We start from the raw sequence: 25514 nt of genomic DNA, 5'->3' as shown, positions 1-25514 counted from the left end.
CTACAGAACTGGGACCATAACCAAACCTACCAATGTTTAATCCATAACAGTATGTCATACCATGAGATATAAGTATTTAGTGTGGGAGGGGCATTGCCATCCAAGAATAGTGAAATTACAAATACTCAGGATCTGTCTATTTGATGCCAAAAACCAACTGGTAGAAATATACAAAAATTCAGTCAATCAACGAGTTGTTTCATCTATACAATGCCAGACATCCAAGACATGCACAGAATTGATTAAGTATTTTGGCATTAGGACAATGTAGCCTTCTACAGCAACCCAGACAAGATGTTTGGCACAATCACAAATTTATTCTGATATAAAGGCACTTTAGATTGATTATGAAGCTGTGAATTATATTTCATAAAATGGGATGTCAGCATTAAATATACTGAGGTGCTATTGCTTAAAATCTAACTCTTAAAATGGATTCAGCTTGACCAAGCCAACATTATAAAGTAGGCTTTTTGGTCCTCTCAGTCTCCCTATTCTTTACTTTTGATAGGTGCTCCCAAAATATACTTTTGAGAGTCAGTCATTTACACACATTAGTATGAATTTAAATCCATACATTAACCTCTCCAGTAATAATTTATCTCTTCACTGCTGGGGCAGACAATGGAATTGACTTCTTCTTCCATTATTATAGTAATTTCTGGGATCATCAAGTGATTTCAGTGTCAACTGGATAAGTACAAAATTTGTAAGGTCATTCATGTTTCCATCAATCACTTCATTTCTGCTGAAACAGACATCACCACAGGACTATAGTTTGCAGTAATAATTGCCCAGAAGTAACAGTACTAGAAGTTACTCATCAGCAGAGCTTAAGTGAATATTACCAAAAAGGAATCCACACTCTAACATGTCTAATACATTTTCTTGCAGCAAATATTTGAAGACTTCCAATGAGGAGGAGACTACTATTCTTTTACTGGCATCTCAAATATATACTTATATATATGTATATATATATATACATATACGTATATGTGTGTATATGTGTGTGTGTGTGTGTATGTGTGTAGCATCTCTCTCCTGAGGTGTACTCCCATATGTCTCTTTTCTAGGCATCCCTACTTGATGTTCCATTGGTATCTCAAATTCAACATGTCCAAAACCAAATTCGTGTTTGTCTGTCAGTCTATCTCTCTTTCTGATTTTCCTTTATTTTTTTTTTAAAAAAGAATACCACAATTCTTAATAACCCAAGTGTATAAACTTGGAATCATCCTAATCTCTTTATGCCAATTTTTCAAAAGTTCTACCTCATCCTCCATTCCCTTTTCTATACTCACACGTCCTTCGCTCTCATCTAGGCACTCCTTCACTCTCATGTGGACTATTCTAAAAGCCTCTGAGCACTATGCCTGGTATGTAGTAGGTACTTAATAAAAGTTTATTGATTGATTGATTGAATTGAACTCCCTCCATCCAATTTCTCCTTATGATCTCTTCTCAAGTCAATGCAGATGTCAAATGGTATTTCAGAAATACAGGTCTGACTATGTTATTCTCTGACTTAAACTTCAGTAAACAGATAAATAAAAATTTTAAAAAGGAAACTTTAGTACATCCTCATTGCTTCTAAGTTAAAATAAAAACTTCTCTGAAAGTATAATTAAGTCATTTTGGCTCCACCTACTTTACTTCAAATATCACCTCAGCTGTCACCTCCTTCTAGAAACTTTTCCTTATTTCCTCAGTTATTTGTTTTTCCCCCAGTTACATTGTATTTTCTCTGTAAACATCCAGTATTTATTTATCTCTGAATGTTGTGTATCCCTTCCAACAGAATGTAAATTCTTTACAGCAGGAACTATTTCACCTTTCTTTCTATACTGTCAACGTGGAGCACGATGTTTAACAAAGTAGTAGTCACTTAATGCATCCTTGCTGATTCATCTTCTGATTTTTCATTCCTTTTTTTGAATACCTCTAATAATTAAAAAAAAATCTGTTGCTTCAAATCTAAGTTTGTCTTTTTTCAAATTCTACTCATTGTTCCTATCTTTGTCTTCTGGACCAAAGAAAACAAGTTTAACCTTTTTACCACACAACAACACTTCCAGTACTTGAAGACAACTCATATCTCCTCTGAGACTAAACATAGTCAGTCCCTCCAATTGACCTTTCTGAGAGAAAACTTTTCACTAGCATGCCAGCCCAATTCTGGTTTTTCTCCAGCTAAATAAATTTCATTAAAAGTTAGATAGATCAATAGATAGATAGATAGATGAGAAAGAAAGAGAGAGAGAGAAAGAAAAGAACAAAAGAAGGAAGGAAGAAAGGAAAGAAGGAAGGAAGGAAGAAAGGAAGGAAGGAAGGAAGAAAGGAAGGAAGGAAGGAAGGAAGGAAGGAAGGAAGGAAGGAAGGAAGGAAGGAAGGAAGAAACTGAACTTGTTATTTCATTGATGCAAGGAGCACCCAGATGAGAAAACTCCCTTTAATAATGAATGTTGGTGCCTTCTCTTCAAATTACAGTCTTAGAGAGTTAACTAGGAAACTTAGAGGTTAAGGGATTTGCCCAGGTTCATGTACTCAGTATCTTTCAGAGACAGTACTTGAACCCAGTTCTTATGGTTCCAAAGTCAACTTGTCTATCCATTAAACCATGTCCCATACCAACTCTCTGTCCATTAAACCATATCCCCATACCTTCTAATTCTCTCTCTCCCTCAGCTTCCTCTCCCTCTTCTCTTTCCATCTATCTGTCTCTCTTTCACCCTTACCCTCCTTCCCTACATGACCAGGACCATATATTATGTATATTCACAATCTAGTCTTGAAGTATAAACTAAATACTAGAACCAATATAGACCTACTTATTATAGTAATTACACTTTCTCTTGACTCATTGAAATTTAAGGCAATAGGAATTTTGCCTTACATGGGCTATAGCTAGTCCAAATAAGTTATGATGACATTATAATATATTTATATATTGGTTTTTCCCAAAAGAACATTCACTTATGTTTCCATATTGACTCTTCCTTTGGTGTGTAAGAACAAGTAGAATAGAAAGACTATATGCCTCTATACTGGCATAGTCAAAAGAACACTGTATATAGAGCCAGAGGACGCGGGTTCATATTCTAGCTCTGTGACATCACTTGTATGATTCTTGCTAAATCACTTAAACTCTCTGGTGATCAGGTTCATCTATAATGGAAGTTAATAAAGGTAGATGATGGGGGAGGGGGGCGCAGAGCCAAGATGGTGGAGTAACAGCACTGACTTTTTAGAGTGCTCCTGCCAAGCCCAGCCAAATACCTGTAAAAAAAAATGTCTCTAAACAAATTCTGGGGCTGCAGAATCCACAGAATGATGGAGTGAAGCAAATCTCCAGTCCAAGACAGCCTGGAAGGTGTCTGGGAAGTGTCTATCATGCCATGAAGGAAGCAGAGCACAGTCCAGCGTGGGCTGGACTGGCACAGACAGGACCTGAGCAGACCTTGTTGAGGATGAATCTCTCACACCTGTGGCAGTTTCCAGACTTCAGGACACCAAAACACTGAGGACAAATTGGAAGGTCAGTGAGAAAAGCCTGTGGGACTAGTGTAGGACAATGGAGTGGTATGGCTCCAGCCCCAGGGCAGCAGAGAGGGGAGGGGCAGAGGAATGCACAGCAGGCATAACAGCAATAGGGGCAGCTACAGCCACTGCTTCTGGAGCTCTAGGCCCACAGATTGTGGGGAGATCAAGTGGCTGACGGTACACCCCCCACCCCCACTGGAAGCAGAGCACTAACTTGACAAACAGCTCAAAAGTCAAGTAAATGACTGGGGAAATGAGTAAAATCTGGAAAAAGAATCAGACTATAGAATCTTACTTTGGTGACAAGGAAGACCAGAGCATGCAAACAGAAGAAAACAAGGTTAAAGTTCCTCCATCCAAAGCCTTCAAGAAAAATATGAATTGATCTCAGGCCATGGAAGAACTCAAAAAGGATTTTGAAAATCAAGTAAGAGAAGTAGAGCAAGAATTGGGAAGAGAAATGAGAGTGATGCAAGAAAATCATGAAAAACAAGTCAACTGTTTGCTAAAGGGGACCCAAAAATGCTGAAGAAAATAACACTTTAAAAAATAGACTAACCCAAATGGCAAAAGAGATCCAAAAGTCAATGAGAAGAAGAATGCGTCAAAAAGCAGAACTGACCAGATGGAAAAGGGGATCCAAAAGCTCACTAAAGAAAATAATCCCTTAAAGATTAGAATGGAACAGAGGGAAGCTAATGACTCAAAAATCAAGAAATAATAAAGGAATGAAAAATAGCTGACAATGTGAAATATCTCATTGGAAAAACAACTGACCTGGAAAATAGATCTAGGAGAGAAACTTTTAAAAGTATGGGACTACCTGAAAGCCATGATCAAAAAAAGTGCCTACACATCATCTTTCATGAAATTAGCAAGGAAAGCTGCCCTGATATTCTAGAAGCAGAGGGTAAAATAAATATTGAAAGAATCCACCAGTCACCTCCTGAAAGAGATCTGAAAAGAAAAGCTTCTAGGAATATTGTAGCCAATCCCAGAGTTCCCAGGTCAAGGAGAAAATATTGCAAACAGGTAGAAAGAAACAATTTGAGTATTGTGGAAATACAATCAGGATAACATAGGAGTTAACAACTTTACCTTAAGGGATCATGGGGCTTGGAATATGATATTGCAGAAGTCAAAGGAGCTAGGATTAAAATCAAGAATTGCCTATCTAGCAAAACTGAGTATAATACTTCAGGGGAAAAAATGGTCATTCAATGAAATATAAGACTTTCAAATATTCTTGCTGAAAAGATCAGACACAAATAGAAAATCTGACTTTCAAACACAAGAATCAAGAGAAGCATGAAAAGGTAAACAGCAAAGAAAAATCATAAGGGACTTAATAAAGTTGAACTGTTTACATTCCTACATGGAAAGATAATATTTGTAACTCTTGAGACTTTTCTCAGTATTGGGGTTGTTGGAGGGATTATATACATATAGACAGAGGGCACACTCTTAGTTGAATAGGAAGGGATGATATCTAAAAAATAAAATGAAGGGGTGAGAGAGGAATATATTGGGAGGAGAAAGGGAGAAATGGAATGGGGTAAATTATCTCTCATAAAAGAGGCAAGAAGAAAGCTTTTTCAATGGAGGGCAAAGGGGGTGAGGTAAGAGGGAAAAAGTGAAATTTACTGTCATCAGATTTGACTTAAGGAGGGAATAATAACATGCACACTCAATTTGGTATGAAAATCTATACACATACAGGAAAGTAGGGGAGAAGGGGATAAGAACGGTGTGTGTGTGTGGGGAAATGATATAAAGGAGGGCAAATGGAAGGAGGGAGTAATTAGAAATAAACACTTCTGGAGAGGGACAAGGTCAAAAGAGAGAACAGAATAAATGGATGGCAGGAAAGGATGAAGGGAAATACAGTTAGTCTTTCACAACATGACTTTTATGGAAGTCTTTTGTATAACTTCATGTGCATAACCTATATTGAATTGCTTGCCTTCTCAGTAGGGGTGGGTGGGGAGGGAGGAAGGGAGAGAAGTTGGAACTCAAAATTTTAAAAACAAATGTTAAAAATTGCTTTTACATGCAACTTGGAAATAAGATATACAGGTAATGGGGTATAGAAATCTATCTTGCCCTACAAGAAAATAGAGGAGATGGGGATAAGCGAAGGGAGAGGTGTGATAGAAGGGAGGGCAAATTGGGGAAAGGGGCAATCAGAATGCATGATATCTTGGGGTGGGGAGAGGGGAGAGATGAGGAGAAAATTTGCAACTCAAAATCCTGTAGAAATGAATGTCGAAAACTAAAAATAAATTAAAAAATTAAAAAAAAGTAGATGATGTCTAAATACACTTCTAGCTCTAAATCTTTGATCCCAAGATCTTATTTTCCTCTTTTTATCAGGCCTCGCATTTAGTGCACTTTCTGCCAACCATGGAGGACAAAGAAAGAGTTAGAAATATGCTGTCAATCAACCAATATTTATTAAGTACCTACTAGGTATGAGGCACTGTGCTAAGCTTCAGGCACACACACACACAAAAGGCAAAAGATAGCCCCTTCCCGCAAGAAGCTTACAATCTATTAGGGGAAACTACATGAAAACAAACGTGAAATCAAGCTATATACAAGATAAATAGGAAGTAATTAACCGCAGGAAGGCACTAGAATTAAGAGGGGTTGGGGAAGGCTACTTATAGAATTTTAGCTGAGAATTAGAGGAAATCAAGGAGGTCAGTAGTAAGTTAGTCAGTAGTAAGTATATTTCAAGCTCTGGTTTTACTACTTATCATTGTGATCTTGAGAAAATCACTTAGATTTTCTAAGCCTCGATTTCTTCTTCTACTAAAGGAAGGGATTGTACTTCAAGATCCCTGTGGTTCCTTGTAACTCTAAATTCTGTGATTCTATATGTGGTAAGAAAGTGACTGAAAAACATTCTGGATGGTTTTAGAAGCAACAGGGAATTATGGATGCTGCACTTGACTGAGTCAAAAAGAGTCATATTCTGCATCCAACAGATATGTCTGTTAACCCTTCTGAACTTCAGTTTCCTCTGTAAAATGGGGATAATCATATCTATGGCAATTATGTTACAGGTCTGCTGTGAGCTTCAAATGTAAATAAAGGACTTTGCAGACTTTAAAACATTCTATAAATGCCAGTTATTATTATTTAGGAGACTTCGTTTGAAACCCTCATTTTAAGGAGCCCACAATTTGCTCTAGATCTCCAGCCACACTATGGAGTAATTGCTGTACTTGGCTGTTTCCTCTGAACTCACTTCCAAAATATCCTTAAAAGTCACCAGTCCACCAGATTAGAGTCTTGCGAAGGCGTTCTGCTCACTGAATGTCAATACTTGTGGACTACGTAAATGATTATCACCTTCCCTCTGTGTGGGAGGAAAAAAGAGAAAATGTAATAATCTCTGATCAAGTACCTGTAAAAATCCCCACAGCACTTACTTGCTTTTTTTTTAAACCTGAATTATTCTGGCTTCCCTTCTGTAGAGTGTATATACTCTCTGTTTTCTTATGAATAAGATGTAAATAGGAGAATGACCTGATCTTGTTTTTGTATGGATTTTTACTAAATCAGTGACTTTTGGATGAGTTAAAATAAAATTTAAATAAAATAATAAATCTGGCATTCTGAATAGAGGGCTTGCCTTAGAAATAGGAAGTTTTAGTTCAAGTAATGTCGTCACTACTTTTTTGCTGTATGGTCAGAGACAAGTCACTTAACCCTTCACCTTAGGAATCTCCTCATGCTAGAACTTGTAGATGAGCTGATCTGCATCTTATTCAGAATTCAGCATTGATGAATTTACAGGTGTGGTCCCTCTAACATTTTTTTTCTAAAATCATTATTATTATTCTTATTATTTTCTCCTCTAGTTCTTCCCAAATTATATTTGGTTTTCTTTTTTATATGTTCCACTCTCCTTGGATAAAAAGGAGATGGCTAGTCGGGTGAGACAGTGATTAGGAAAAGAGGCAGCTTTTCCCCTGTTTCCCTATACTCTTCTCGTGTAATTTACCAAGAATGTGTGTTCCATACATTCTTGAATTAGGGGGAGGAGCAAGACCATGGACCATAGGAATATCATGATCTACATTTGTATTAATCCAATCCAGTCCAATCCAATCTAATAAGCATTTAGCATCCACTTTATTCAGAGTATTGTGCTACGACTTGAGAACCCAAAGACAGAATTTAAAAGATAGATTGGTAGATAGATAGATAGATAGATAGATCTCTCTCCATGTATATATGCATACACGTGCATGCGCATGCACGCACATACACACACACACTCACACACACACACACACACACACACACACACACACACACACTGACAGGAGTTTCTCTGTTGCAGCTTTTTTCTCTACCCACAAGATGGAGATACTTTGCCTTAAAGATAACAAACTTACCCCAGGGACCTGATTGGCCTGACTTTCCTGAAACAGTTTCCTGGTCATCTGAGGATACAAAAAGTCCCAGTCACAGGGAGTCTAGGACTCTTGGTGAACTTGTGAAAACCTCTGGAGTCACATGTTCTTTACCACATCTGGCCCTGATGACCAGATGAGCTTCCATATGTAGATGAAGAGTTCTGCATCGAAAGACACCAAGTGCCATGGTAGACTTGCAACATATCCTTGCTGTGTCTGGGCAGAGTAAAGCTTGCTTTTTGTCAGTGGTTCAATGACCTGTGAGTATCTCATTATTCCTAAACATTAATCTTGAGCTAAGAGAGTACTTGGGTTCAAGCTGACACTACCTTAAGGGACTTGCTACTTTCATCTGAAGGTATTCTACAGGGTATAACTATGTATACAAGAGAAAGTGTAGTGTGTGGGATATTTAGAGACTGATTGAGTTAGGAATACCTGCACCCAAATCTCACTTCTAACACATACTGACCATTTAACTCTGGACAAGTCACATAATGTCTTTGTGTCTCCGGAAACTCTCTAAGGCAGGAAGTTGCTTAGAAAGTACTAATCTATATTGATAGAGGGCATTTGGGAGATGAAATCAATAAAATTACAGGGCTGGAGAAAATAAATAATAATATTGGAAACTTCAGAGCCAATAGGTCAGAGGAACCTATTTTTGTGTGCCTGGTAGTATTCATTAACTTTGTTAAAATTAAATATAATTTATTATTTTAGACTTATAAAAACTATACTGAATATATACATATATATTTAGATAGATAGATGCATACATTTCCCTATTATTTAGAAAAAATCAAATGCTTCCTCTAAATTGAGATCATTCAGTGTAACAATAGCACTTGATAAACTATTTGGCAAATCACTGAATTTTGAATGTAATGGTTTATTGATTGTTGAGACCTCTGTGTTATCAGTGTGAGATGAGAGAATTTGGAAACCAGTGTGAGATCTAATGATTTTCTGATTTGTACCACCAGGTGGCACATTCAACAATTAGATTGCTTTCTGTAAGATAGTTTTACCCTTCAATAATCCCTAGTTTTACTTCCATTTCAGGGATACTGAGATTCAGCTTAACACAAAAGGCATTCCTGGATTTTTCCTCAGTTCATCCATGTTGTTCAGTTGTTTTCAGGTGTGTCCAGCTTTTCCTGAAACTATTTACGTTCCAAAGGTACCAAAATGAATTGTCATTTCCTTCTCCAGCTCATTTTACAGATGAGGAAATTCAGGCAAACAGGGTTAAGTGACTTGCCCAGGGTCATCAAGCTAATGAGTGTCTGAGGCCAGATTTAAGTTCAAATCTTCCTGACTTTGGGCCCAGCTCTCTATCCTTTTACCACCTAGCTGCCTCCAGTCTACCTGTAGTATCTATACAATTTAACCTGAATCCCACATCTCTTAAGTGTAACACTCTCCTTCAATCTTGGAGAACTGTTGTCCCAGGGGTGATTTTAATGGTAAAGAGGTTAAAGATTTGGAGGAATAGATCAAAAATAAGAAAGTGTGAAAGCCTTAAAAAGTACACATCTTTGTATACCAACGCCCTCCTTTGATCCATGGGTAAGGCTGGTTTGCCAAGATAAAGCAGAATATAGAAGGATTATTTTCTGTACCACTCAACTTCTCCCTCTTTTTCATTGTTTTCTCTTTTAGCAGCCTTGGACCCAGTACCCCAAGGCTCTTATACTTCCTACTTAGCTTCTCAGAGTAACACACTAAAGTGTCCAATCCAAGGTACCCTTCTTCCTGAGCAGTGCCTACACTTTAAATATGACATTCTTCCTCCCCTATAATATTCCACTTATTTGTGATAAGGTAAAGTGATCGAAGCCACAAGTTTGCACGAAGATGCTAATAAGTGGTTAAAAAATAAATACATGTTAGAATCTATTACTTTTCTTTAAGGCACATTGACTCCACAAAATACAATTAGAACAAATAAGCTTTAATTTCCACAAGGAATTAATCTGAAATTGAAATTTATGTTTTTTATATTTTATTCTGTAAAGTACCCTAAATTCTTTTAGAAATAAGGTCAGTCTTGATTCTATGTAACTAAAATAAGATAGTAGGAATTAATCTCCCTGACAAGCCAAAGGGAGGGAAAAATTTGTCTCCTTTTTTCCTGTGTCTGTGCTTTAATTCCCTCCTCTTGCATTATTATTATCAATAGAATTTCAAAAATTATGTCATATGGTAGTAGAGAAAGGGTCATCTTATTTTTTTCAGTCATGGATTGGGAAAACTTCTAAGTATTTCTCCTTTGCAAATAATTACAGCTTTTGGTTTTAAATACTTTTTCTCATCATATTAAAAATGACTAGATTTTTTACTTGATGGGTTTTTAAAATCATACATCAATGTTGTACTTTGTCAAAGGGCTTTATAGAAAAAGAGATAGGAATAGCTTTATCTACATATCTGTCTGCATTTTTTGACCATAATCAAAGGCTTATATCAGTGATGCAATAATCATACTAACTTTAGGAAAACAATTAACATAATTAATCATAGGAAATAAAAGATGACCTGAGCAGTTTGATTATATCAATAGATACTAAGACAATAAATACTAAGATACTAGACAAATTCTGTAGTGATAGACAGACACAAATAGATTGATCACTCTATGGATAGACATCTATCCTTCTATCTATCTGTCCGTCTGTCTGTCTGTCTATGTATAGTTTTCCTTTGCTGTAATCTTTTAATCTATGCCTTTTAAAATTCTAAGTCCCTTTTGTATCCAAATGATTCTCTTTTGACAACTCCATCTCTTTCTCTCATAGTTATATTTTGTCTTTGTGCCTTCTGAATTTCATCCTTAAATGAAATTTCCTCTCTAGGCTGTACTTCTGCTTTCAGAACTATATCACAGGCCCTGAGCAACCATCTCATTCCTGAATTCCTCTAAATGTCTGGGGTCCCCTCAATCTAGAACAGGGGTGGGGAACCTGTATCCTTGAGGCCAAATATGGCCATCTATGTCCTTAGGTGTGACCTTTTGACTGAGTCCAAGTTTTACAAAACAAATCCTTTTATTAAGGGGATTTGTTCTGTGAAGTTTGGATTTAGTCAAAAGGTCATACTTGAGGATCTAGGTCACATGTAGCCTCAAGGCTGCAGGTTCCCCACTCCTGACCTAGAACATCCATCTATCCCTGAGGCATTCTCACTTTCAAACAATCTTTCCCCATAATGGCCTCCTTCTTCTACTGGTGAATTCTTCCTGAAATTTCCATTTTGACCAGGGACTAGGCTAGCTGGGCTTTATTATCCTCCAGGCTTGGCATCTGACATTCTGGATTTCAATACTCCCTTCCCCCTTCACATGCTCCAACCATTTTTCAGTTCTTTTATTTTTATGTTGTCATCCATACTTAGAATGTGAGTTTCTTGAGGACAGGGACAATCTCTTTTTGCTAATATTTCTATTCCTAGCACTTAAGACAGTGCCTTGCACTGGTGCTTAATAAATGTATCTTGCCTTCCTATTGTCTTTGTAAGTTCTCATTCCTTTTGGGACACTATCCTTGTAGAAAACAATTCTCTGAAAGCTTTGAAATATGCTTTTCCAAAATATGGGTTGCATGTCAAACTATTTATGGCTTTCCTCTCCTCTATCACAATGTCAAAGACCGAATAGCCACTTCTACCCAAGAATCCTAAACATTTCTAATTCTACAATCAGTTCCCTCCCTCCTTATTAGCAAGAACCAGGTCCAGAATAACAGACTTTCTGATTGATTTCTCCATCTTTTGAAGGATACATGCTTTTTCTTACTTACCCTTAATCCTCTAGTACAATGTAAGTATCAAGGGCAGGGTCTGTTTTATTTTATCTTTGCTTCCCAGAAATAGTGCTTAAATGCTTGCTAAATGAGTTAGCTTATTGTAGAAACCCCTGCCTCACTGACCCTGTAAAGACCTTGTAAAGTTTGCTGTATAGTGAGGAGACTGGATGTTTAGAATATCCTATACAACCAGTCTTTAAAGCCCCAGTTCAAATGCATATCCTGAATGCCACTACCAGAAAGATATGATCTCTTTCTCCTGTGAACTCCCCTTGCACTTTGAACTCTCTTCCTATACCTTTATATTCTACCTTGCATTATAATTATTTGTTTCAGTCTCTTTTACTGGATTATAAACTCGATGAAGGAAGGAACATGTTTTACTTATAACTTCATGTCTCAAAGCAAGTGAAATGTTTGTTAAGATAGCTGCTTCAGAAATATGTACAATTACATGTGTTTGTTCTGCCATGCATTAGTTTTGCTTATCTAATTATGGTGTAAGGATTATAAAGGAGACAATTTCCTGACATTACTGTTCAAATGATTTACAGCCTTTATATTCACATATTACCTGGCATATTTATATACTTTTGCAGCATTCTTTTACTAAAATACAATAAAACTAAAGAAAAATGAGAAACTGTAGAATTCCTATTTTACCTACTTTACATTATAATGTGTATTTTAATTTGTTGGGATTTTTTCCTTTTAAACTATCAATAATTCATTCAATAAGGAAAATGATTACTGATAGAGTTCTATTGAAGATCATAAAAAAAAAATTAAGTGCCTACCAGGTGTTGTGAATACAAAGGAAAACAGACTGCCACAGTTCACAAGCTTATATTCCACTTGGAAAAAGCTTCCTGTAAAATATATAAGTAGAGCTGTAATCTCATCAGTTTTGACATTCTCTCAAACAATGCAAATTTCAACTCATATATACCTTTTCGTATTGTATGATCTCTTCCATATTTTCACCACAGGGATCCACCAAACATGTTAGAAACCATACTTGTTTTCTCCTCACATGACTAGGATTCCAGGGTAGCACTCTGGCAGTCCACTTGCCTTCATCTTCACAACATAGCCAGCCTATATCATCATCCTTTCATACAATTCCCTAATGCCATCTCTTAGTCCTCTTCTTTAAATGTCCTTAAATGTTTATACTTTATAGTCTGCTTATATCAATCATATCCCTCTCTACTGTCCTTTGTTTCCTAATCATTTTTAATTCTTCAGAAACTGAAGTTTTCATGTCTTATAGATGTACAATAATGGTAGAATACTGATATTCAAAAGATAGCTGTTCTTGGAAAAAATCAGAAATTGACATAATTAGAGAAGGTTTGGCATTTCCTGAGAGCAATCCAGCCTGCTTTCTTTTTCCTGTTTAATTCAGAGCCCAACTTGTGATCTTTTTGTACTGTCTGTCCCAGACATAAATATCAATGGACAAGCTCTTTTCATTCCCATAAAACAGGGAGATCAATTTAGAGGTTACTGCAATTGTCTGGCCAAGAAATGATGAGAACCCACATTATGTGAATGGAGAGAAGGGTGTGGACGGCAGAGTCACTGTAAAGGTTGAACTGATAAGATTTGGGGGTCATAGTAAACATAGGGGCAAGAGTAAAGTAGAGGGAAAAGGAGAAATATGATTCCAGGGTAGGAAATAATGAATGGAAATATACTATTGCCTTCAATAGAAATAAGCAAGTTTGGAAGAGAAATGAGTTTTGGGGAAAATATCATGAATTCTATTTTGAACACATTGTGTTTGAGACACTGATAAGACATTCCAGATGAAATATTCAGCAGGAAGTTAGTAATATGGGGCTAGAATTCAGGACTCTTTTTTTAATAAGAGAGAAAATGTAATAAAGACATTTCATGCCTAATTTAATACTGTGAAAACGTAATAAAAAATACAGTTGTTAAAATTGTGGTCAAGTAAATATATAAAAAAATTTCAACCTTTAAAGCTCCTTTAAAACAAAATGCCCCAAAAGTAGGTATGCATTTTTTTCTAAATCTTTTCAGCCAGAATGTTGTGTTGTGGTTTGTCTTTTATTCTGAAGGACTGTGATGTCAGGGAGATGATGACATGACTTGCAATTGAATTGGATTTCACTGAGGGAGGGCTGTGCATAAGCACCAGCCTCACTTTCTCCTCCAGAGCCATATGGGTTCAGTGGCTAGAGATAAATCAGGAGTCAAAATGTAAGGTATGCAATAAGTGTTATAGAACATTGCTACATCAGTTAAGCTTCCTTGATCACAACTCTACTGCATGGATTCTATAGATGGAGAAAAATAAATGATATCTCTTTTTTAAAAAAGTGATCATAAAAACATGATTTATTTTATGTGTGATTCTTAGACATTTGCAGTCATACCCCATTTAGTCCGAATTACAGATTGAAAGAGGGCAATGCTGCATAAAATGACTTTAAAACTCCTCTCGATAAAATGACATTTGAAATAGAATATCAGTGCATATCGATACACAAGAAGAAGACAACCTGGTATGGTAGAAAGAGTTGAGTTAAAATCTTGATTCTGACACTTAATAACTATGTGACCTTAGGCAAGTCACTAAACTTTCCTGAGCCTCAGTTTCTTCATTTTTTAAAAAGGAAAGTGTGTGTGAGTGTATGTGTGTGTGTGTGTGTGTGTGTGTGTGTGTGTGTGTGTGTGTTAGATGGCCTTTGGCTTCCCTTCCAATTTTATTTAGGATGAAGTGACTCCATTGATGCATGTTTGACCTCATCAGGGTAAGTATAATGGTAGACACTGCAATCTCCTGTACTATTTCCTTCTCTGCAAGTCTTATCCCTGTCTTTCACCGAAGATCTACCCACTATGTTGGGAGGGTCTTTCTGGTTCCTTTGATATTTCATAGAAAGCAGTGTATCATTCAGACCACCCATCTATCATCTCTCCTTATTGAGCATGAAACTACCTTTTTTTGTTCTCTATGTATCCTTGATGATATATCTTATACCTTATTGCTGTTTGACCCCAGATGTTATGTGGAAGGACAGACTAAATTGGCACCTACAAGAGAATGACTTGGTCAAACAGAAACAAAAGGTAGTTCCAATTTGACGTGATGTGGAAGAAATAGTACTAATCTTGGAGTCAAAAGGCCCAGATTTTTACTCTGGGATCATACATTTAGTGCTGAAAGGATACTTAGAAGTCACTAGTGTCAAGCCTTTCATTTTACAGATGGAGAAACTGAGGCATAGGATGTCAAGAGGCTTACCAGTGGCAAATAGCAGAGCTTGTTTTTGAGCCTAGTTCCTTGGAGTCAAGAATACCTCTGTTTGAATCCTACACCAGGTGATTACTAGCTGTATGACCCTGAGTATATTGCTTCACCTATCTTAGGCAGTTTCCTCACCTGTAAAGTGGAGATACCTCATAAGGTTGTTGTTAGTATCAAATGGAATAGTGTATATAAAGCATTTTGCAAACATCCAAGTTCTGTAAGTGCAAGTTATTATTAACATTACAGAGGCAGTATAGTATAGTGGATAGTGAGTTGGCCTTGGGGTCAGTAAGACCCAGTTTCAAGTCCTACCACTGCCACATACTGGCTATTTTCAAGTTACTTAAACTCTCAATGTCCCAGTCAACTTTCTAAGAGTATAAAAGGCACCAATCTCTGCAAGTACTGTTAGTTCCTCATATGAAATACTATACCCTAAACCAAAGAAATCATCAAATGATATAAAAAAAGAAAAATCCAAATCAATATCTATATTTAGAGTTATTACTGATGCCAAATATAATGTTCTTTCTCTACACCATACACTTTTGAATCCTATCTGTGTAATTTGCTACTCAAGTAATCTTGAGCAAGTCAGTTAACTTTCCCTCTGCCTCAGTTTCTTAATCTAGAGAGTAAAGAGCTTGGACAAGATGATGTTTGAGGACCTCACAAGTTACAAATTCTCATGGTTTCTATATTTATTAACTATTTAATTCAATTGGTAGGGAGGATACACAAATATCACTCTTGCCGCAAACTGAACCTTCTTCACCACCATCAGACCACATCAGAGCAAATGTAGCCACAGTTTTGTATATTATTCTTTTCCAGCCTATTCATGTTAACTTAACTTAAGAAACAGTCACAAATAGATGTGGACGGCACTAGAAGCAGAGTGAAACCGTACAACTCCAAAATATTTGTTGAATAACTTCCTGGAACCATAATGAAATTATAATAGACAGCCAGGGTGGTACAATGGATAAAGAGCTGAATCTATGGTTAGGAAAACCTGAGCTCCTGAATTAAAATCCAGGCCCCAATACTTAAGGAGCTATGTAATATTGGATAAGTCATTAGACTAAAAAAAAAGCCTACTTCTTCTACATCTATAAAATAGAGATAATGATAGTGCCTACTCACAGGATTTTTGTGATTATATATTACATGTAACTGTAACAACAAGGACCCCAGCATACACAGGAGGGCTAGATGCACAGGTTCTTAGAATTGCTTTTCTAAAAGGAAAGGCAACTTTTGAGGGGTCAACAATCTAACCAAGCACATATATCATTCACTTAGTTCGGGGGAAAAGTCAGCGTACTGAACTTCAAAGGAAATACAGAGGAAATAAAGATCAACAGACAGGGCTTCCAACTGTCTGACAATAAGCAATACATACATCACAGATCAACAGACAGATCCAACTGTCTGACCATACATACATAGTTACCAGAGAGAGAAGGACTAACATCTGAGTTTCCAAAGCCAGGGGGGCTCTTCAGCAGCTACTCAAGAGTCTCATCTGGCCAAATAAACACTTCCAATGAGTAAGCCCCAAAAACAAAACCTCATCTAAGAGAATATGTATACTTTTCTGAGATGGAGGACATCACTTCCCTCGAGGACCAGTGCCTCATTAGAAATTAACAAAAGGTGTGGGCCTTCATACAAAACAAATCTCCCCTAATCAAGGTTCCCTTAATGGGTAAGCCCATTAATGGGTGGGGAAGATCTTTAACTCTCAACATTACAATAATATATACTTTTTTATTATATATATCACATATAATACAAATGTGTACAAATATGTATATTATGCATAAACCATGTAATATATAATACATACAATCTACATATATACATACAATGCAACATACATATACATATATGTGTACACATGTTTAAAATTTCAGTATATACATGTAGGTGTGTATACACAATGTACACATTCACACAAAATATATGTATTGTGCAAGGTATAAATTTTACATGTGTGTATGCATACACATACATGTACATATGTATTTTCCAAGATAAGGTAATACATCAGTGTCTTTGGCATCTTCATTCCATTTTCCTGATTCTAGTAGTAGAATTAAAGCCAAATTCACTATCAGCATATAAGTCTGGAATGCCTTTGATCTTTATCATGCAGCCCTGTTTTTGGTTTATTAGGAAGCTTCCCAAGTCATTATTCTCAGACCATTATTGCTGATGCCATTCTCTGAGGTATGAGCATCTGCTGGCTGCAAACAGAGGGTCCAGCTGTTGTGTGGAGCCTGTCTGTGTTGTGTTGCCAAGCAACTGCTGAAAACCAAATCCCCGGGCAGGTTGCTTGCCAGAGCACACCTGCCTGCAGACCCAGCCATTTATTTAATTAAAAATCTGCTCCTGCAAAAGAACCTGACCAAAAAGGCAACAGCGACAATCGATTACAACTGTATTAAATGACTTACCCATATTGTTTCATTTACTATTTATTGCAAGCCAAAGGCATCTTGAACCACTACACTTACTTTTCCTGACTTTGCAAACAGCATGTTGGAGCCAAAGCAAGAATGTAGTTTTTAACATGTGCAAAAATATTGAACACAATCTATCAGGTGTGTTTTCTCATTTTATAAATGTTCCAAAGGTACACAATCGTTTCAAAAGATGACAGATGATTGTTCTGGTGATATATTGTCATCTGCAACACAAAGAAAGGACTTTAATCATGTATTTACTAATGATAAGTAATCTTTAAAAAAGGGGGTCAATGTTTACTTCAAATAAGCATTTTACCTTTCTTTAAAGTGAGGCAAAATGTATTTATTACCACTTCCTTTGTACTATATTTCTACCTAAGTAATATACTGGTTTTCCCTTCCCATTTTTAAAATTAGCACAGGTTCTTTGGGTGTAACTACTAGCATTGTCAAAAAAAAAATGAAAACCTGCCATTGAAACTTCCTTTAAAAATAAGGGAAGTCTTGGCATTGCTTAAATATATGTCAACAGTGCCCTGTCATTCAGAAATCATTTCAGACCTCTCCTTTTCCTCTTGGGAACAACTATATCCAATAAGTGCTTTGCAAAGGGGGAGGGGTGCTAGAGAGGGAAGGTCTCAGCTCTGATTGCATGACAGATTTATTTTTAATATCTCTAAAGCATGGACTTTGAAACTGGGATTTCAAAAACTGAAGATTTACTAATTGGTTGAGCAACCACTACAGCCAAGAATGGGGTTCTTACAACAATTTAATGCATAGGATCACCAATGGCAACAAAAAAGTATTGAAAACCTAGAATTACCTTTCTTTGAGTGATATATAAATTGCCTGAGCAAAAGTAGCTTGTTCACTGAAAATGCACTAAATAAAAAAGGGAGAATAATATCAAATTAAAAAAATGGTAGTAAGTATTTTATGCAGTGTGCTAGGCAGCTACAGTACAGTAGATAAGAGCAGTGAACTGGATGTCAGGAGACCTAGGTTCTATTGTGACTGTCATTATCTAGAAAAGCCAGCCTACATAGGATGCCTCTCTTGTCTCACTGCTCACCTACTCCTTATTTTCCCATAATGTGAGGATAGTTTCTATCCCCCAAACCACTGAACTCTCTCTATAAGCTTTCCAATGACTTCCCCAATGCCAAGTTCAATAGCCACTTTTAGGACCTCATCTCCCCAGAATTCTCTGCAGTATTTAAGACTGCTGACTACCTTTTCCTCTCTTGCCTTCTGTGACACTGCTTCTAAGATTTTCCTCTCAGATGCTTCCTCTCAATCTTTCTAGTTGGTAGTTTCCTCTCATATTCCTTGTATAGACATTTCCCAGCTCTGTCTTCAGCTCGTTGCTCTTCTCTTTTTATACAGTAGTAGACTACTTGATACAGTGGAGAGAGTACTAGATAGAGGATCAAGATGACCTAATTTCTAATCCTCCTTCATATACTAGCTAGTGATCTTAACTTAAATTCCACCAGCCTCAGTGTCTGAATCTATAAAATGGGAATAGTAACAGCACCTACCTCACAGGGTTGTTGTGAGGTTCAAATTAAGATCTACATACACACACACACGCACGCACACACACATATATATATAACACTATGCAAAGCACCATATAAATGTAACTTCTTTCCTTTTTCCTCCTCCTTCTTATAATCACTATTATTATGTTCTCTACCTCATTCCTATAGCAATTTGTTTTTCTTGGCTATGCGTATTTGTTACAGGAGTTTTGTTTTTCTTAACTACTTAAACTGGAAGAGAGAAAATAAATGCTTGCTCATTGAAAACATATAATCTCTAAACTTCTGGTTTAAAAAAAATCTAGTTGCACTTATTTTAAATCATGTTGTTTAAATTAGAAATATTTTAAAGACAGTATTGTGAAAGAAAGTTTTGGAATATATATTTTGGTATATTCATTTGCCAAGAGAAACATCTGACTAGATTGTTAATATGTTTATCTTTACAGACTTTGTTTAGATACAATATTATGTCTATCTGCTCTCAGATCATAACCCCCATGAGGACAGGATCTATACTTTTTCTTTATCAGATATATCAAAGGACATAATTATGGTAAACTAAATTTACTTTAGCACATTCTACTTGTTTAAAAAAAATATCTGTCTTGGGACTCCCTCCTAGAAAAAAAAAATTACCTATTTTGGCTCTAAAGTAGATCTCATTCCAGAGGCATCACTTAGAGTTTGACCAGTCATTTGGATTCCTGGGGCACATAAAACAGAACTGGCCCTCAAATCAGCTTTATAATTCAAATTGTGAAAACAATTCAAATATAAGTAAGATAAATTTGTAGGCTCATCAGAGATTTAGAATTGAAAGAGATCACAGGATCATCTAAAATTTGATAAGAATTTGGAGGGCACCAATTTCAATCCCCTCCTTTTTTAGATGAAAAATTAAAAAAATTAAAAAAATTAAAGCTCAGAGGTTAAATTGCTCACCTGATAGCAAACAAAGCCACTAAGCAAGATCTGAATCTAGGTCCTCTTATTACTGTTCTAGTATGTTATGTACTGAACCAGATTCCCTCTCAAATGAATGAGAGTTTTAATCTTTCTCAATCACTTTCATTCTCTCCTCAAAAAATCAACCTTTCCACTAAAGAATTCCTTGTCTGTCAAGGGTATCACCATGCCACCAGTGATCCCAGTTCAGGACTTCCAATTTACTTGACTCTTTGATCTCCCTCATTCTCCCACATTCAATAAGTAGTCAAGTCTCATCAAGTCTATTCCCTCCCCCTTTACATCTTTGACATTTTGTCTCCTCTTTACTCACACGTCATTCTTTTCTTAATCAGGACTCTATTGCAGGTCTTTATTATTTCTTACCTGTACTATTAAAAAAGCATCTTAGTTATTCCCCTTGTTTACAATCTCATCCATCTCAATTTACCTTCCACATAGCTGTCAAAAGAATCTTTCAAAGGCACAGTGACCATGTCACTCTTGTTCTTAAAAAGTCACTGGTGATTTTCTATTGTTTATGAGATAACATACAAACCCTTCACCCCAGTGATACCTAGGCACTCTACAATCTGGCTCCAGCCTTCCTTTCCCTATATTATTTCCCTATGAAAACTGGAAAGTCAAGCTAGACCCCTAACATTGGATCCATCCCCTATCTTCCATGTCTAGAATTCACTCCCTCTACTTCCCCATGTCTTCCTTCAAGACTCAGCTTAGGCTCCACCTCTGAAAATCCTAACTTGATCCTCCAAGTTATTAATGCTATCTCCATTCTCAAATACCCTTGTATTATCTGTATATACTTTCACTGTTGCTCTAGGGAGAGGTATAATAGTTACATGTGTATCCTCAGCACCTAAGACAATACCTTGCAAACATCAGGAATATAATAAATATTATCAAATTCAGTTCAATTGAATGCTCTCCAGATAGTAGAAACTTAACCCAGTAAATGTTTATTGAATAAATGAATGACTATGAGCTCTCAAAGGTTATGCCAATGAAAAAAGAAATACTGGCAAGCCTCTCAGAATAGGAACAAATTATATGCCTATTGTTCAAAGACCAGGCAGGTTAAAGCCTCAGAGGCACATCATGAGAGTGTGGCCAAGAGAAGATGATTTTTTTAATTTTTTTTTTTTTACCCACAGAGGCTCATGCAGATCATCTGGTAAGTCATGAAGATGGCTGCTGTCTCCACTAAAGACCTCATGGGTACATGAACTATTGAGGAATGAAAAAACAAATGAATTAACAACTGGTAAACACACGGTGTGGAAGCAGACATTCAATGGGATCTCCTCTAGAAGATTAACATAGGCTCCCAATCTGTTTTATCCCAAGTGAGTATAATAATAAATACATAAGACTGACTGTATGTGGCTTGTGGTTTCTATTGCCAAGGCAATATTCACAACACTGGTGGTGACTATGAATATGCCAGCATAGATCTCAATCACAAAATATAAAAGACTCTCTATGTAGAAATCAGAAGAAAAACATTTATTTAGGTACCAGAAAGCCAAATCCCAGAACCAGAAAACAAAATCTGTCATTGTAGCCAAGAAGTTAATAAACGTGATCACTGCAGGGAGCAAAGCCATTCCCAAGTCTCCCCCACTCCTTCTCATAAGCCAACACTCAGGAGCCTGAGCCTTGCTGTGACTGCCTGCCTTCCTGTGTCTTCTCTCCTCTTCCCAGACCACTCTCAGATTAAGTGCTTACTAAATGCTTGTAGACACTTGTAGAGCTATGTGTAAACAAAGCCAATTAAAGGTATAAAGGAGCTTAGGGATCAATGTTTCTAATTCCTTCACTTTACAGAAGAGCAGAAGACCTAAAGGGACCAAAATGACTAAATGACATATAACTTAAGTGACCTAAGGGGCAGAGTCACATGGTATAGTGAATGGAGCACTGGGCCAGGAGTCAGGAAGAACTAAGTTTAAATCTGACCTCAGATACTAACTAGCCATGTGACCCTGGGTAAGTCACTAAACCTGTCTACCTTAGTTTCCTCAAATGTAAAATGGGGATAATAGCAATTTGTCTCAAACTGTTATAAGGAGCAAGTGAGATAATATTTGTAAAGTACATAACAAAATGCCTAGCACACTTAATAAACGTTTGTTTCCTTCCTTCCTTGCTGCCTTCCAGAGCCAAACTTGGAACCCCACTCTGTTATCAAAGTTCAACTATGACTTCTGAAAGTAGAGACATTCTGGCCATAGTACTTCAAGACTTTACTGAATCCCTGTCTTACTGACTGGGGTATTCCTTCCAAAGGTGCCCCTGTAGGTAATTAGAATCACTTAAGGATATATTAGCTCTGGAACTAAAGAAGACAAAGAATATTATTTAAATGAATATATATGATTTTCAGGAGAAATTTTGTTTATGCCAATATCCCCTTTTTAATCATAAGCGACTGTTAGAGACTTTAGAGATTATAATGCATTCTTTTTCCCTTTTTACAGATGAGGAAATTAAGGCCCAGCCAAAAGACTTCTTCCAGGTGGCTCAGTAATTAGCAGTACTTAATTTCAAACCTAGCTTCTCCAGTGAGAAATCCAGTGTTCTTTCTAATATCTCATACTGCCCTTCCTATTTCCTCCTCTTCCTTGGGTATTTTTTTCCTTTTCAAGGCATTTTCTTTATTTAAAAAATAAATTCTGTTCTCACATGCCTGGGAGGTGAAAAGAATTAAGGAGCACATTGCTAAATTTTATTGCTTGGCACTCAGAGCACTGCTAATAACTTAGTCCAGGGAGGCTGAATATCAACCTGAAGTGATTAATTTAAAACTGCTTCTAACAGTTCAAGGAAAAACATGAAGGCACTACTGGGCTGCTGAGCATTTATAACCCCAGAATGATTCTTTGCATTTAGAGTTAAACAAATCTTGTGGTTTAAGCCAACGATTGCTATCATAAAGCCTTTCTTTTGTTCAGTCATCCAAAGGGAATTATGCTAACAGCAAGAGTATGTGGAAACTAAAGGACACCTCTCCAGAAGACAGCAATGCAAAGAGTAGAAAGGAAAGCCAGGGATCAATAAAATATTCAAAAATACCCAGAAGAGAAACTTTCCATAATAGAAATTCCATTTCACATGTAATCTTTTATTATTCTTCTTGGTAGTTTGAAATGATCATGTTTATTGATGTTCAGCTTAAAGGAAAAAAATAGAAAATTTTAAAAAGGAAAAAGAAGTTCCTACTCACTCAAGTTGTCCAGATATCACTGGATTACTTTGTGAAGTAGTGAGTTTCCTGTCACCAGAGAGGTATTCACATAGCACTTAGATGATCAGTTGCAGGAATGCAACTGAGAAGCCATCTTTATATCACCCCAAAATTTATGCAGTTGTGAATTAATTTTGTCAATAAAATTAAATTCAAGTATTTGCATAGTTATTGATTAATTTTATTGATAAAAGTAAGTTTTAGTAACTATCTGGACTTTTGGGAACTGAATCAGATTGTCAAATGTTCTATGATTAAATATGTATTTCTTGGGGAAAACTTATTAGTCTCTTTTTAAGAAATTTTCCTATTGATTAGGATTTGACTGTAACAAGTTTTGTGTCCTTTACATTTCAGATTTGAATTTGATCAAAGAATGTACATTTGCCCAGGATACTCTTCAGTAGAAAATTTTTATTTGCTCAGATACAAGTAGAAGTTTCCAGCTATATACTAAACGTAATTCAGTAGTTGCAACTTCCTTAGTACGCAGCTTAGTCAGAGCAGTCACATTAAATTTATTTTTTTTATTTTTAAGGATGGAATTTTTTTTAAGGATGATTTCTCACTCAATATTTTTAACAAGCAAAAGAATACTCAATACAAGTTTTGTTTTGTTCATTTTTTTAAGTTATGCATAATTAAATGCGTGAACACTTCCACTGAGATTCAGAATATTCTAAATAAGAGAATTGTAATTATGGCTGCCAATTACTATCAAATAAAAACAGCTTATCCAAGATGACCTGCTGGCTTTGGGGTTCATTTGTCTAAATCTCATTTAATTAATTCCTCAGGGCATAAGTATACATTTAAAAAAAGACTTGTAAACTGCTTATGCTTTCCTAAGTTATGGTAGACAAGAATTCTGGTTCAATTAATTAGTCATCGTGCACCTTATATTGTCCTCTCCCTCAAAAAAAAAAAAAGTTCTTACCCACAGAGAATGACAAGTATGGTTTTTTTAAAATCATTCTATAGAATTATAGAATTTTATTTTTTATCCTAATCAATCAATTGCCCAACTAAAGCTCTTCCTTATATCACTGAAACAGGCAGTAAGAATGATTTTAGGACCTGTAAGAGGTCAAGGTTGTGAAAGTGAAAATGCAGGCCAAGTGTTCCATGTTTGGAATAGCAGGGTTTGTTGTTTACAGTACTGCATATGGTAACCACAACAATCAAAGAGAGTTCAGGTCTTTGGGGACGGCACCAATTAAATAAGGCTGAAATTCTGTTCTCTGCCATGTGAAATTCTGGAATCTGAGGGGTTCTACCACCAGCTACTTAATCTAAAGAATTACATTTAATTTTGTAAGTACATTCTGTTACTTGTGGTTGTTTAAAAAGTAATTAAATCACTCAATAATTTGTTAAATATCTATGATACTCCAGGTACTGTGCTAAGCATAGGATACAAATTTTTTTTAAAAAAAATCAATGTTTATTCTCAAGGGATTTATGCTCTAACAATGTCATAATATATCTTATTTTGAAGGAATGCCACTTTCCTATGCACTTACGTAGTGAGATTCCTTAGCTAGGTATATTTATACTAAAGAGGGTAATGATATAAAGAAAGATCCCATATTCACCAAAATATTTATAGCAGCAGTTTTTGTAGCACAGAACTGGAAACAAAGTCGATGGCCATTGACTAGGGAATGCCTCAACAAATTGAGGAAATAAGCTTATACATTATTTAACCTAGAAAAGCAATATGATAAATATCAATAAGCATTAGAAGACATAATCTGATGCAAAGTGAAATAAGCAGAACTAGAAAAAATATACATGATGGCTACAGCAACACATTTGGGAAAGAGTGGCAGCCACAAAGCAATTGAAACAGAATGCTGTCAAAGTACAACGACCAAATTTGTCTTCCCCCCAAAATATGAGATGTTCCTCTCTACCTTATTTGCAAAGGTGGAGACTGTGGTTGAGCACGGTTTATACGTTGAACTTGTTTGATGTGTCAATTTTGCTGAACTGTTTTCTCTTTTGGTTTCAATTCATTATTGGAAAGGGAGAGAGAGGGAGGAGAGAGACAGATGTGTGTGTGGGGAGAGAGAGAGAGAGAGAGAGAGAGAGAGAGAGAGAGAGAGTGAGAGAGAGAGAGAGAGAGAGAGAGAGACAAAGAGAGAGAGAGAGAGAGAGAGAGAGAGAGAGAGAGAGAGAGAGAGAGAGAGAGAGAGAGAGAGAGAGAGAGAGA

This window comes from Notamacropus eugenii, chromosome 3, assembly GCF_028372415.1.
Source record: "Notamacropus eugenii isolate mMacEug1 chromosome 3, mMacEug1.pri_v2, whole genome shotgun sequence".
In the NCBI taxonomy this organism is placed as follows: domain Eukaryota; kingdom Metazoa; phylum Chordata; class Mammalia; order Diprotodontia; family Macropodidae; genus Notamacropus; species Notamacropus eugenii.
This window is presented reverse-complemented; position numbering follows the sequence as displayed.